General features: G+C 36.8%; 1 protein-coding gene across 1 annotated transcript in view; it reads right to left on the reverse strand.

Moving 5' to 3' along the window:
• TTC6 (tetratricopeptide repeat domain 6) overlaps positions 1-16,034 on the reverse strand; it is a 147,651-nt gene that overhangs the window by 86,378 nt on the left and 45,239 nt on the right. The gene's annotated exons all lie outside the window — the stretch shown is intronic.

The raw sequence follows: 16,034 nt of genomic DNA on the forward strand, positions 1-16,034 counted from the left end.
CAGGAAGAAAATCATACAAAAAGACCCAGAAATGACATACATTTTGGAATTAGCAAATAAGGATCTTAAACTTCTAATATAAATATTATAAGTGTTCAACATTAAATAAAAATGTAAGCATAAAGAGGAGCAAATTTAAGAAGCAGAATTAAATGTGACATCTATAGATAGAACATACATCATCTAAAATAAAAATCTCACTGAGTGGCATTAACAGAAGAGAAAGACATTGCAGAAGAAAATGTCAGTTAACCTGAAGGCTTATCAACAGTAACCATGCCAAATGAACCACAGAGAGAAAGAAAACTAAAATAAAATGAACAAATACTCAGTCGAACATATATTTAATTGGAGCTCCAGAAAGGGATATGGAGAGTGACTGAAAACATTCACACACAAATGGTCAAAAATTTTCCAAATATCATGACAACTACAAACCCCCAAAGTTCAATGACCTCTGAGCAGAAACACACAAAGAACACTGCCCAAAGTTCACTATCATCAGAATAATAAAAACCAGTAATTCTAAAAAATATCTTTATTTGTAAATGAATATGATTACACACTATACAGAAAATCATAAAGAATACAAAAAAACCCACTAGAGCTAATAAACTAATTCACTAAAGTTGTAGGGTACAGGGAAAGTATATAAAAATAAGTTTTATTTCCAAACAATGAACAATCTACAAACAAAATTAAGAAAACAATTCCATTTAAAATGCCATAAATGAGAATAAAATACTTAGAAATAAATTCAACCAAAAAAGCACAAGACTTGTATAAAATATTCCTGAAAGAAACTAAAGAAGTCCTAATTGAAAGGAAAGGCATCCCATGTCCATGGATTGAAAGACTTAATATTGTTAAGATGGGAAGACTCCCCAAAGCTATCTACAGATTCTTTGCAATCCCTATCAAAAACCCAAGGGCCTTTTTTTCAAAACTAGAAAAACTGATCCTAAAAGTCAATGGAATTGAAAGTTCCCCTGAATAGGCAAAACAATCTTGAAAAGGAAAAATAAAACTGGAGGACTCACACTTACCTATTTCAAAATTTACTATCAAACTACAACAATCAAAACACGTGATACTAACATAAGGATAGACATCTAGATCAATGGAATAAATGTGAGAGTCCAAAAATAAACTCATCCAACCATGGTCAATCAACTTCTGACAAAGGTGCCAAAAACAGTCAATGGGAAACAAATATACTCTTCAAATGGTGCTGGGGCAACTGTATATCAACATGCAAAAAAAATGTTGGCCCCCTATCTCATATGATATATAAAAATTAACTCAAAATGGGTCAAATATCTGAATGTAAGACCTATAAACTGTAAGATTCTTAGAAGAAAACATATGAATAAATCTTCATGACCTTGGATTTGGCAATAGCTTCTTAGATATAACAACAAAAACATAAGCAACCAAAGAAAAAATAGACAAATTGGATTTTACCAAATTTAAAACTTCTGTGCATCGAGGACACTATGAAGAAAGTAAAAATGCAACCCATCGAATGGGAGAAAATATCTGTAAATCATTTGCCTGACAAGGGCCTAATACTAGGAATATGTAAGGAAGTCTTAGAAGTCAACAAAAAGACCAAAAAAATTAAAAATGGGCAATGGACTCCTGGCTTTGACGTTAATAATACTCTTTGGCAATAACACAAGCAGTTTTTAAAGCAGAAAAAAACAATAGAAAGAAGCTTCAAAGGAAATACCCTGATTATTCAGCTTAAGAATTTCACTCCCTCCCTCTTCCTACTAGTCGTAAGTGTCCTGGCCACCACTATCTCTGACCATGATCCTCTAACTAATCATTCTTTAGTGTCAACAACTTTGGCATTTCTCAATTAAGCATTTCCCAAACAAGAAAAGCAAGTTTTTTAGTCTCAGAATCACTGTCATTAATATCACCATGCAACAGAAAATTGTCTAGTATTCTTTCCTTTGAGTTTTGACACTAACATACAAGAAGAATATTCTGGAAGTCATAGCACTAATTCTTTGTTGTGAATTATAAAACTCTGTGAATTATTTGGCAAAAGTGAGGATATAATCACAGGAGATAGACAACAAATTTTCATTTCTATATAGTCAAAAAATGGGCAAAGTATTTTTGACATTTCTCCAAAGAAGATATACAAAAGCCAACAAGCACATGAAAAGATGACCAACACAAATAATCAGGGAAACGCAAATCAAAATCACAATGAGATACCACTTTATACTCACTAGGATGGCTACAATAAAAAAAAAAAAAAAAGAAAAAGAAAATAACAAGACTTGACTAGGATGCAGAGAAACTAGAATCCTTGTATGCTGCTACCGGGAATGTAAAATGATGCAGCCACTGTGGAAAGGTTTGGAGGTTCCTCAAAAACTTGCATCCTATTACCAATTGACACAGCAATTTCCCTTTTAGGAATATGCCCAAAAAACTGAAGGCAGATATTTCAATAGATATTTGTACATCTATGCTATAGCAGCACTATTCACAATAGCCAAAAGGTGGAAACAAGCCAAATATCCATTCACGGATGAATGAATAAACAAAATTTGGTATATCCATACAATAGAATACCATTCAACCAACAAAAGTAATGAAGTACTGATGTATGGCATGATGTTGGATGAATCTTGAAAATATTATGATAATTGAAAGAAGCCAGACACCACAGGTCATAAATTGTATGATTCCATTTATATAAAACATCCAGAATACGTAAATCTATAGAGAACAAAGCCAAATTGTTGTTGCCAGGGCCTGAGGGGTGTGGAGAATGGCGAATGACTGTTTAATGTGTATAGTGTATCCTTTTGGAAGGATGAAATGGTTTTGAAACTAAATGAAGGTGATGGCTGCTCAGCATTGGAAATGTTGATGCCACCGAATTGTGTACTGTAAGATGGTTAGTTTTACATTATGTGAATTCACCTCAATGTAAAAAAAAAATGTAATTGGATATGATGAGCACTTGAAAATAGTAGGTACACAACAAATGTCATTTCCCTGCTCCTTAGACATTTTTAACTAATATAGCAGTAAAATTTATACGTGATAGTTACTACATTGCCCAATGACATAAGGATTTATTTTTGTTTGTCTATAGTCTAGTAAAGCCAGAGAAATAAACTTCACACTTGACATTTAAAAAAGACACGTAGGGAGGCGGAGGTTGCAGTGAGCCAAGATCTCTCGCCATTGCACTCCAGCCTGTAACAGAGTGAGACTCCGTCTCAAAAAAAAAAAAAAAAAAAAAAAGACATGTAATGTAAAAAAATGTTTTATTGACAACAATAATTTTGTTAATGTTGGATCTAAAGTTTAATAGCAAAGAAACACAAATGGATGTAGAGGTAACAGGTGAGAGTAAAAATAATGCGATTTATTCAACATTAGGAAATCCATTAATTTAGAAGTCAAATATACAAACATACAATGATCTTCATGGTACTCTCAAGTGAAAATCACATGGAAGGTGGAATGATAACGTGGTTGAGCACACATGCTCAGGCTTTGGTTTCAAATCTTGACTCGGTCACTTTAGGACATTCTCAAGCAAATTACTCAACCTCTCAATTTTGTAAAATGGGAATAATATTAGCACATACCTCATATGCTTATTATGAGGATTAAATGATATAATACATGCAAATAGAAAGTGTCTTATACATAATTATAGTTTTTGTTCATGTTAAAATAAAAGGCAAAATAAGGATCCCTATTGGCACCATCATAATTTGACATTATACTGGAAATTCTAGACATGAACCAGAAAATAACATAATTATAAGAAATGAGCTAACCACATAACTGTTACTTGAAGAGGTACTACTATATACCTAAAATTCCCAAAATAATCTGTAGAGTTATTCAGACAGAAAATCAATTTATCAAAACCAAACTCAGAAATTTAGAAAATGAGACAAGGAACAAAATCCTAAAAGTAACAAAAATTATAAACTAGCAAAACAGTGCCTTAGGAAATGTGAGGAAAACAAAAAACAATTGACTGAGACATAAAAATTGACTTGAATCAGAAAATTTGGATGTTGGACTAAGAAAAAATTTAAAAAGGAAAAATTTTAAGTAATACAATCAGTATTTTGTTTAACGTGCATTAATTCTACCGTTCTCCCTGAGTTATAAACTGTAACTAGTAGTTTATTTCTACATTCTCCACAAGTCTGCCACAGTGTTAAACAAATTTTTTTAACTCCACAAACAATTGAAAATTTATAAAGCTCTAAGCGGTCCAGCTTCACAATCCTGGATACATTTTTTTAATGTGTTTCATAGAGCAGTTTCCACCTAAAGCATGTAACAGAATCCAAAATGTCCAAGCTGGAAGGACCTTGAAGGATCAATAAAACCTGAAGGACGCCCAAATTTCACAGACACTGAAACCAAAGCTTTGAGGCTTAAAGGGTGCTGTTTAGTATTCAAAACAAACAGACCACATGGTCTTTCCCCTAAACTGCTTCAAGCAGATGGACAGCAACAGAAGCAGCAGTGTTCCTGTGGCCTGTTAGGCAAACCCAGTATTTTCTCAATCATCATTAAAAGAATGAGTAGAGAGAGCAGCTGCCCTCTACTCTTCGTCATGCAATCCAGGTTCTCCCCAAATGACACTGGCCCAAATCACATGGGCCAAAAGAGTGTTTCTAAAATATACCCTTTTATGATTTCATCAGCACTTAGTTAAGCTGCACTGCCTTTAGATAACTTACTGTAAAGCTCAAGGTTTAGAAAGAAGGAAAGAAAAGGCATTGTATGGCCCTAAACAATATTTGTCCACACAGGTTACTTTCTTGAGAAACTGTCCTGATCTGCATTAACTTTCTCTTGCTTCCTGCAGGCAAAACCTTGATGGCGCTGGCCTGTGGAATCCTCCTTACAGGCACAAGAATGTCTCAGGGCTGCTTGACATCCGTTCTTACCCCTTGTGACTCTTTAAATTAAACATTTATATGACTGTTCTGGGTGACTGGACTCTGTATTACATAGACCTGTTGGCTCTAAAAATGTGATTTAAAAAAGAAAAAAAAATGGAATTTGAACAGCTGCCATATAAATTTAAACATCAAAATTGCTACAGGCACTATCTATAACTAAATGTGTACAGAATCTTTTGCGCAAAGTCCTAACAGAACATAGTCCATTACTTAAACCTGTTCAAAAACTACAGTAGTCCCAGAAACATAACATTATTGGGTTTCAAGTAAAATTTCTACTTTTTATAATATCACTTCTCTGATAGCTACCCTATGAAAGAAAACCACAGTGCTTTTAGAAAAAAAAAAAATGAGGCATTCATGAAAAGCTTGTTTAAATCAGGTCATCCAAACCAGATGCAATGCAATCAGAAAAAAATATTTCCAGAATATGATAAAGCCTATGGTTGAGCAATGCACCATTCTTTATTCCTTGACATTCATACTAGAAAAGACAACAAAAAAAGCCAGACTTTTTGTTTCAGAAGGCTATGGAGAAATCTAAGTTAATATGCCTGATTCTAGGTTATAGCATCTGATATTTCAGGTACAATATCCCTTTGAATTACATACCAACTGTTGAGTGAGTTATGACGAGCTATGCAAGCAGCACTGTGCCACAGCACTCCAGGGCTAGGAATCCAAGAGAAATATAAGTCAAGATTATTTCCCTCAAGAAGTTTCAGTTAGTTAGAGAGATGAAAACAACAGACTAGGAATATGTTTTTCAAAATGCAAAGCACTAAATTTAATCAAGCGTAATTATTATGCACAGGCTCCAAGTTCAATAGGAATCTAATTTATTTAGAGAGATGAGGATAAGAGTATAAATATCAGAGAATGCACCAGTTTTAGTCATGCTAGTGAAAAATAAATGTGAAGAAGAGCTGGGTTCTGAGTCAAGGGATGGAGGGGAAATGCAGTTCTTATCTCGTATTTTAATATAAGACCACATGAAAATAATTATGCATCTATATCAATGATTTTTGAAAGTTCATATGTCTCTTTTGTTTATTTAGTCAACAGTATTCCATAAAACTAAAATTCCCATGACACAAACTGAGTGTATTAGTCTGTTTTCACACTCCTATAAAGAACTGCCCGAGACTGGGTAATTTGTAAACAGATTTAATTGACTCACAGTTCTGCATGGCTGGGGAGCCCTCAGGAAACTTACAGTCATGGTGGAAGGTGAAGCAGGCACCTTCTTCACAAGGCAGCAGGACAGTGTGAGCACACAGGAAAAAAGTACATTGATAAAACCATCAGATCTCATAAGAATTCACTCACTATCACGAACAGAATGAGGGAACCGCCCCCAAAATCCAATCACTTCCCTTCCTCAACACTTAGGGATTACTGGACACTCCCTTGACATGTGAGATTACAATTGAAGATGAGATTTGGGTGGAGATACAGAGCCAAATCATATCACTGAGGAAGGATGAAAACATATTTGTTATGTCTTCTCAAATGACGTTACATCTCAAAAACACTGTTTTTGCTGTTCCTGAATCAAATAATAAATTCCATTAATTTTCTTAAATGTTTCCTACTGTAAAACCATTCAAAAATGTTAACTAATACTAACTAATATAAAATTCAACAAATTAATATGTGTTCACCTATCCTGATGTTCAACAAAAACATTTGTAGTACCACTTGCAGATCTTATTTCAAAAACGCTCTAGTAACCATTGTCCAAGATGATCCCCAATGATTCCTACCTCCTGAATGGTCACCTCCTCAATGAATAGGACAGACCTGTGTAATCAATAAAATATAGCAGAAATTACAGTGTGTGGCTATTTCAAAAAAATATATATGGCAACTTCCACATTGCCCTCTCTAGATGACTCGTTCTAGGGGAAGCCATCTGCCATGTGATAACAACACTTAAGCAGTCCTATGGGGAGGTCTGCTGCCAACAACCAGCAACAAATTGCCAGTCTTATGACTGAGACATCCTGGGAGAAGATCCCTCAGTCTCAATCAAGTCTTCAAATGATAGCAGCCCCAGACAAGATCTTGACACAACCCCACAGGTTAGAATTACATAGATAAGTTGCTCCTAGATTCCCTACCCACAAAAACTGTGTGAAATAAATGTTCATTGTTTCAAGCTGCTAATTTTTGGGGTGATTTGTTGCACAGAAATAAATAACTTTTAAAAGGCTCTAAAACTCTAGCTCTTCAGATATTTCATGGCATTTTCTAAAGAACCTAAAATCTCAAAATCTCATAATTTTTATTATTTAGGTATGTGTTTCTTCATTATTACCTATTATTGTGTAATTGTTCTTAGCCTTCTTAAAAGATATCTATTGCTTTACAAAACCCATTAAAAAGTGAGGTAGTTTGGCTCAGCACAGTGGCTCACACCTGTAATCCCAGCACTTTGGGAGGCTGAGGCAGGCGGATCACTTGAGGTCAGGGGTTCGAGACCTGTCTGGCCAATATGGTGAAACCCCGTCTCTACTAAAAATACAAAAATTAGTCGTGCATGATGGTGGACGCCTGTAATCTCAGCTACTCGGAAGACTGAGGCACCAGAATTGCCTGAACCTGGGAGGTGGAGGTTGCAGTGAGCCAACATTACGCCACTGCACTATAGCCTGGACAACAGAAGGAGGCTCAAAAAAAAAAAAAAAAAAAAGTGAGGTAGTTTGTACTAGATCCTTAGGAAAAATGCAAAGTACATGTGTTAACAAAACATACTGTGTAATACTTAATATGCCCTCCTTTGTCCCACATAATTATCCCAATATCAGGAAATATATTAATCATCTAACATTTCACCATATTGTCAGTAACTTTGAAAGACGCATTCCATGTATCATTGCTACAGTATTTGTGAAAAATATGGAATTACAGAAAATTAAAGAGCTTTCTAGAGGCAGGACTTGTCATAAGTCCACACCAAGAACATAGTTCTTTGTCCTATTATTAAACAAAGCCAACGAGAGAAACTCTGAAAGTCCCCTAGCAAACAGAAATCTATATTTAATAACATCTAACCTATGTTGTATTTTAGAGAATACATATACCTTCCCTAATTAAGATGAAGAGTGATTGATTCATATCACCTGTGAAAGAGCATTAATAATCAGCCATCAGTTATCTCTTCTCCATACTAAATTCCATCTCTTCCAAATTTTTTTCACATGGATCTGGGAGAGGAAATGATAAATATTCAGAAGAATCCATAAGAATATTCTCTTCAGCCTCCTAATCTCACAGAGGATTTAATAACATAAATAAATACTTCAATAATAAAATTCAGAGCCTCAAGAGTAAGCATATTTTTGTTTACATCATTCAACAAATATTTATTTATAGAGTGACGACTAAGTCCAAGGAATTATATGAGGTGATGTGAAGGATAAAAAAGCAAAAGATAAATAATCTTGCTTCCAGATTGTTTATGGTCTTATAAAACAAATTCAGCATTCATTTGATCCATCCTACTAAAAATAGAAAGACAAAAGTCTATTATGATCACTTAGGTAGTCACAGCCTAGATGAACATATATATTGATGTGTAGATAAATAACAATAATGCATATCATAAAAGAAGCACAAAGTAAACTTGTACCAAGGAGTTGGGGCAAGGTGGGGAATATTATATTTAGAATAGAAGGCAGCACTTCCTTAAAATAGTTCTTAAGAGAGAAGTAGAAAGTAAATGTGTCCAGTGGATACAAAGAGCACTGCAAGTAGAGAAACACTGCTTAGATTGATTTTCAGATTCTTTCTCTTTCCCTGAGGCAGGTGCACATGTGCCACTTACTGTACTCAAACAGGGTTAGGATGGAAAGCATCTTCACATTGGCTCCCTCACTCCTCATCCCCAGCTGTACTTCCAAGGGGTAGTGATGAGCTCTGTGGTTGTGTGCTTATTTGATGCTCTAGCATGGTTTTGCTCACAGCCAGATTCTAATTCAAAAGGGAAATTAATCCATTAATTTCATTTATATGAAGCTGTGGAAACATTTACCACATTATTCACTTCTTTCATTTCCCTTCTCTCACTTTTCAAGAAAGACAATCTTTGGGCAGAAGCAATGAGATTATTCAAGTTATCAACATATTCAGTCAAGGTTTTCAGTTGGAAGCATCAGAAACAGACTCTTATTATGTAGGAGGTATGGAAAGCCTGTCTGGATTAACAGAATTAATGAGGAAAGGACCAAAGAAGTCAAGAACCAAGAAGCAAGAGACACCACAACAGTCTTTTAGCAATAATAAACTTTCCAAGGTTCCTCATGACTCAGTCACCTGGAATGAATCCTTATCATCCCTTTCATAAACACACATGGTGTGTTCAGGAAATTTTAAAATTCAGTGGATGGCTGGTGTGGTAAATTTTGTATTAACGGTCTCAATTTTTCACCTCTCACTCTATCCACACCTTTTGCCATGTGACTTTGCAGTTTTTTTTTTCCGTCAAGAGGCAAAGTTTATTTTCCTGCCTCCTGACTCTGGATGTAACCATGTGTCTCTGGATTTATTCATTTTATTGCTTTAGCCAGTAAAATGGGCCAAAAGTAATGATGCACCAGTTTCTCCCCTAGGACTCAATAGCTTGCAGGTTGCTCTCTTGAACTTCTTCTGTTACTATGAGAAGTGCATGCCTAGTCAATTCACTAGTTCCAGGGGGATAAAAGTACATGGAGGTCCCTGGTCTCGATGTGCCACATGGAACAGAGCTGACCAAGCTAAAGTCTCCAACCAGAATAGAACCCAGCCTAGATTAGCTGACTCCAGCCAATCCACAAAGGTGAGAGCTATAATAATATTGTTTGGTACTAAGCCCTTAGTTTTGAGAGTTTGTTACATAGCATTAACCGACTGATACAACTGGTGAATAAATTAGAAGGAAAAAGAAAAACAACAATGCTAGTAAGGTCAAATTATGAAGAACCCTCTATGCTATTCATGGTTTGGAATTAGACTATATCCTGCAGTCAAGAGGTATCCAGCCAAAAAAAAATTTTTTTAAGAGAAAATCTCACACTGTCACCAGGGCTGGTGTACAGTGGCACGATCTCAGCTCGCTGCAACCTCTGCCTCCCAGATTCAAGCAATTCTCCTGCCTCAGCCTCCCAAGTAGCTAGGACTACAGACCCGTGCCACCATGCCCGGCTAATTTTTGTATTTTTAGTAGAGATGGGGGTTTCACTATTTGGCCAGGCTGGTCTCGAACTCCTGACCTCATGATCTGCCTGCCTCAGCCTCCCAAAGTGCAGGGATTACAGGCATGAGCCACGGCGCCCAGCCCTAGCCAAATTTTAAAATAAATTAATACTAGTGGCTGGTGAATAAACTTCAGTGGGGGTAAAAACTGAAAGTTTGTCCTGAAGACACTGTAAGTATCCAAGTGAAGGCTGATAAGAGCCTAACTTACAGCATAGACAGTGGAAATAAGAATATCTACTTATAAACACCCCTTATTCTCATTCTTCATCTTTTAAAGGTATTCTTACAGATCAAAGGAAAAGATTAATAAAAATAACCCTAACCTTTTTGAAATATAGGGAGCCCTGTCTTGAGTCTAAATGGGATTCGAACATGTTTGGGCATGTCTGACAAAGTCTGATGGGACAGACTTTCCAAAATCTCATTTGCATGAGTAATGGAGAGTCACTTGGGAAAATATTCCAACCAATGAAGAAGTTAAGCTTGATGAGCAGAGCCCCATACGAAAACCTTGGTCTTCTGGGAAAGGATGTGATTCCATCTCTCTGATCTGTCTCCAGTTCTACCCCATGACATTCACTTCTGACTCATAATATTAATGTGCTGGACAGGGGGCGGGGAAACAGAAAATGAGTATGTGGGTACTATAAGTGAAATACAAAAGAACCAATTAACTTAAAACTGTCCCACTAAGACATGAAGAGGAGTCCTCCTCCCCCAGCCTAATCTCTCTGTCCCAAGCAGGGCTGACTTCCCCAGTAGACTCAGTAGGTACAGTGCCTAGGGCCTGTGATATTTTTTTTTTTTCTAAGCAAAATTTAAAACATTTTAATAATCTTAATTAAATATTCTCACATAAAAGTAGTTGCAAAGGTGATTCAAGCATTCAAAAAGTTATCAGAATCAGATGGTTGTACAGTTATGTTAAAGAACCAGTAAGTCCATTATTATTTAAAATTTTCTAGAAAATGTGTACTGTATAAATAACATTCTAATATTAGAAATAATATTTTAAGAATATCCTAGAAAAAGTTTAGAAAAAGATGGAAACCACTTTTTTTTATTAGGCTAATATACATTTATTACCAAATTCTGTCACATGTATTACAAAAAAATAAATAGATCACTCTCTTGTTGTATTGTAAAATCTAGAATTTCAAGTCTGTCCTTGATATCTTTTAGCCTCATGGGATCCCCCAAAGGTCTGAACATGAGCATCCCTGCTCTATCCAGATAGGGCTCCCACCCAGCTGGAAATGAGTCTCCTCTGACCAGTTTCCTTATCAGCCACACTAGCTGCAATCTCTTGATTTTCACCTTCTTGCCAGCCCATGAAATTTTTCCAATAAATCAATCTCACAGCTTTCATGGAACCAGGAGCCTCCTGAGCCTCTGGTTACTACAAAGCCTGCCTCCAGAGTCCCTGTTGGTTAACTTACCCTGCCCTCCACCACCTGAATGGAACCACTGCATGGACCTGCATGCTGTGTGGTACTCCCTTCCCCCACGCAGTGAGTAGATGTAACTAGTAAACTGCCACCCAACCTAATCCGTCTAGTGGTGGCCATCATATACCAGCCATCTCCTACTATTTAGAGAAGGGGATTCCTTCTTTGCCAACAGGATCAATAAGGGGTGTGCAGAACACTTATGAATATGGTTGCAAAATATGTTAGAAAATAGATGCAATGTCATTCAGTCAAGTATTAAGTAACAATATGTGATGACCAGTGTAGATGTATGTGAGTAATGCAAGAGAGGTTTAGTGTAAGGGCCTGTGATATTTTAAGGACCCACAAAATTGTTTTATTTTTAATTTCGTTTAAAATCAAAAGAAAACAGCATGGTTTATAAAAGTAAAAAATTAGATATAATAAATGTCCAATAATGGAGGATGAGTTAAAAAAATAAAAATAAAAAATCAGAAGAAAAATACATATAGTAATAATGAATATATAATAATAAAATCAGCCTGGATAATATTTACTTTTATACCACATAGTCATAAAATTTTTTTTTTTTTTTTTTTTTTTTTTTTTTTTTTGAGACAGAGTCTCGCTCTGTTGCCCAGCTGGAGTGCAGTGGCCGGATCTCAGCTCACTCAAGCTCCGCCTCCCGGGTTTACGCCATTCTCTGCCTCAGCCTCCCGAGTAGCTGTGACTACAGGCGCCCGCCACCTCGCCCGGCTAGTTTTTTGTATTTTTAGTAGAGACGGGGTTTCACCGTGTTAGCCAGGATGGTCTCGATCTCCTGACCTCATGATCCGCCCGTCTCGGCCTCCCAAAGTGCTGGGATTACAGGCTTGAGCCACCGCGCCCGGCCAAAATTTTTTTTTTCAGTATTTTTATGGTAAGAAGTGCCCCCAAAGGCAAAAGTGCCTGAGGCCCACCAAAGTCAAAATGCATCCCTGGTCCCAGCCCACAGTGTAACTTTGGAACCCTGACAGCTCTGAATTGTTGTGGACATTATCAGGACAGGGTTGGGTAATTGTCTTTCCCCCACCTATCCCCTCAAAGGATATGGGTAATACGTTACAAAAAGGGGATAAATTTCACAGATTGAGCAAACAAGTTTTTAGGGTATCTTTCCTTACTTCCCATCCCTTTCTCTCCTAAAGGAGTTCATGGGCAGTTTGACAAAAGAGCCACTCTCTGAGAGAAGCAAAGAATCTCCTCAGTGGCCTGACCAGGCACTCTACCTGCATTGCTCGAGGAAACTGCTATGACACTGGAAAATTAAGAATATTAAAACTATACTTTACACCCATGGCTTTCATCTTTTTTCTTTTTATGTTTTTTTCTTTTTTTTTTTTTTTCGAGACAAGTCTCACTCTGTTGCTCAGGCTGGTCTCAAACCTCTGGGCTCAAGTGATCCTCGCACTTCAGCCACCCAGAGTGCCGGGATTATGGTATAAGCCACTGAGCCCGGCCGCTTTCACCTTTTTTAAGTGGTAGGACCTATCTGTCAAGTAAACTCATACTTGGAGGCCCAGTGTATAAAGTAGATCGATGGGGAATGTTGCAAGCAGGTGAAGGCCGATGGAGGCTGCTGAAAGGACCACAGCCCACCCACTCATTCCTGCTCTCACCCCTCCACAGGACCCAAGGACTCTCTGAAACACTCGAAATCACTACTTTTGCAAGTTGCAATATAATACAGATGGATGATCTAAAATCAAATTTACACTTAGAATCATTTCATGTGTTAAGTTGTTTAGTGATCCTATATTCGTTTAACTCCTATAGGGTAAACTCTGTATTTTGGAGGTAGAAGAGGGGAAAGAAGTAATGCTAAATCAAGGCTCTGGCATGTGCATGAGAGGACAAGCTTGATTTAGTTGCTTTAAGGCCAGTTTCAGTTCCTGGTGCAGCCCTGGAGTTTGAGTATCTCATCACAAAGAGTGTGATTCTGGTCTTAAGGAGAGGTACAGTCCCCAAATATTAACTAGCCAGTTCATCACAAGCTCAGCTTGGCCCTGCTGAACTTGCTTGTGTTCATCTCACATAGCCCTTTTTCTTCAAGATGCTGAAGGTTAATTTTGCTAATTCATCATTTTTTTTCCTTCAACTTTTAAGTTCATGGGTACATGCGCAGGACGTGCAGGTTTGTTATATAGGTAAACGTGCCATGGTGGTTTGTTGCACAGATCATCTTATCACCTAGATATTAAGCCCAGCATCCATTAGCTGTTCTTCTTAGTGCTCTCCCTCCCCCCATACCCACTGACCAGCCCCACTGTGTGTTGTTCTCCCTCAGTGTGTCCATGTGTTCTCATCATTCAGCTCCCACTTATCAGTGACAACATGTGGTGTTTGGTTTTCTGTTCCTGCGTTAGTTTGTTGAGGATAAAGGCTTTCAACTCCATCCATGTCCCTGCGAAGGAGATGATTTCATTCTTTTTATCGCTGTATAGTATTCCACAGTGTACATATACCACATTTTCTTTATTCAGTCTATCATTGGTGGGTATTTGGGTTGATTCCATGTCTTTGCTATTGTGAATAGTGCTGCAATGAACATTTTCATGCATGTATCTTTATGGTAGAATGATTTATATTCTTTTGGGTATATATCCTGTAATAGGATTGCTGGGTCAAATGGTATTTCTGCCTCAAGGTCTTTGAGGAATTGCCACCCTGTCTTCCACAATGGTTGAACTAATTTACACTCCTACCAACAGTGTAAAAGCATTGCTTTTTCTCCACAACCTCTCCAGCATCTGTTGTTTTTTGACTTTTTAATAATAGCCATTCTAACTGGCATAAGATGGTATCTCATTGTGGTTCTGATTTTCATTTCTCTAATAATCAGTAATGTTGAGCTCTTTTCCACATGTTTGCTGGCCACAAATATGTCTTCTTTTGAGAAGTGTCTGTTCATGTCCTTCACTCACTTTTTAATGGGGTTGTTTTTTTCTTGTAAATTTAAGTTCCTGGCAAGCTCTGGATATTGGACTTTCGTCAATGGACAGATTGCAAAAATTTTCTCCAATTTTGTAGGTTATCTGTTCACTCTGATTATAGTTTCTTTTGCTGTGGAATAGCTGTTTAGTTTAATTAGACCCCATTTGTCAATGTTTGGTTTTGTTGCAATTGCTTTTGGCATTTTCATCATGAAATCTTTGCCCATACCTATGTCCTGATGGTATTGCCTAGATTTTCTTCTAGAGTCTCTGTAGTTTCTCTATTTAGATAAATATATTTATCAATTTATGTTTTATCATAAATATTTATCTTTAGAGTATAATAATTCAAGGGTGGTATTTGGCCATAATTCTTGCTTTTCCAGTCTTTGTGTCAAAATCTCTGGGCCTGCTACACTGGACAAGCAAGTAGTTTGACAGCTGGGGGAACGAGAGCTGTCAGTGGCAGTAACTGTAATGCACGTGCTAAAAGCTGCCAAAATAACTCCCTCGCAGTATTTCCAAACCCATTCCCAGGGTACTAAAATTATGCACTTAGTATCAATTTAAAAATAATGGAAGGAACAAATTGATAAATGGGAAAGCATAATCTTCAGATTAACATAAATTGATTATGAAACCTAACATCATCCCTTATACATTAGAAAACAACATTTTTCAAAGATTCAAATACCTGACTTGGCCATATTCTGGGAGTGCTATTATATAAAATAATTTGAATTTTGTCTGCATATCAACTATATATTTTCTCTTAAAAACGTGAGATTAAATTAAAAAGGAGAAAAATTTATCCCTGAGCTGCTTACCCCCGGAGTGATAATTCTGTCAGTTCTAACTTCTGTTTTCTTAAGGCTACATTTAATATATTTTCTATAAAGAAAGGATTTCTAAAAGGCATTGTATTAGTCCTTTCTCACATTGCTATAAAGAAACACCTGAGACTAGGTAATTTATAAGAAAAGAGGTTTAATTGGCTCATGGTTCTGCAAGCTGTACAGGAAGCATAGCGGCATCTGCTTTGGGGGAGGCTTCAGGAAGCTTCCAATCATGGCAGAAAGCAAAGGGGGAACACCCACTCCATATTCCAAAAGCAGGAGCAAGAGTGTGAAGGGTTAGGTGCTACACACTTTTAATTTTTTTTCATTATTTTTAAAATTTTTGTGGGTACATAGGTATATATATTTATGGGGCAATGTGAAATAACCACATCATGGAAAATGGGGTATCCATCCCCTCAAGCATTTATCCTTTGAGTTACAAACTACTCACTTTTAAATGACCAGATCTCACAATAACTCACTCGCTATCTCAAAGACAGTACCAAGCGGGGTGGTGCTAAACCATTCATGAGAAAACCACCCCCATGATCCAGTCCCCTCACAATAGGCCCCACCTTCAGTATT

The sequence above is a fragment of the Trachypithecus francoisi genome, unplaced genomic scaffold, assembly GCF_009764315.1.
Source record: "Trachypithecus francoisi isolate TF-2019V2 unplaced genomic scaffold, Tfra_2.0 Lachesis_group3, whole genome shotgun sequence".
Taxonomy (NCBI): domain Eukaryota; kingdom Metazoa; phylum Chordata; class Mammalia; order Primates; family Cercopithecidae; genus Trachypithecus; species Trachypithecus francoisi.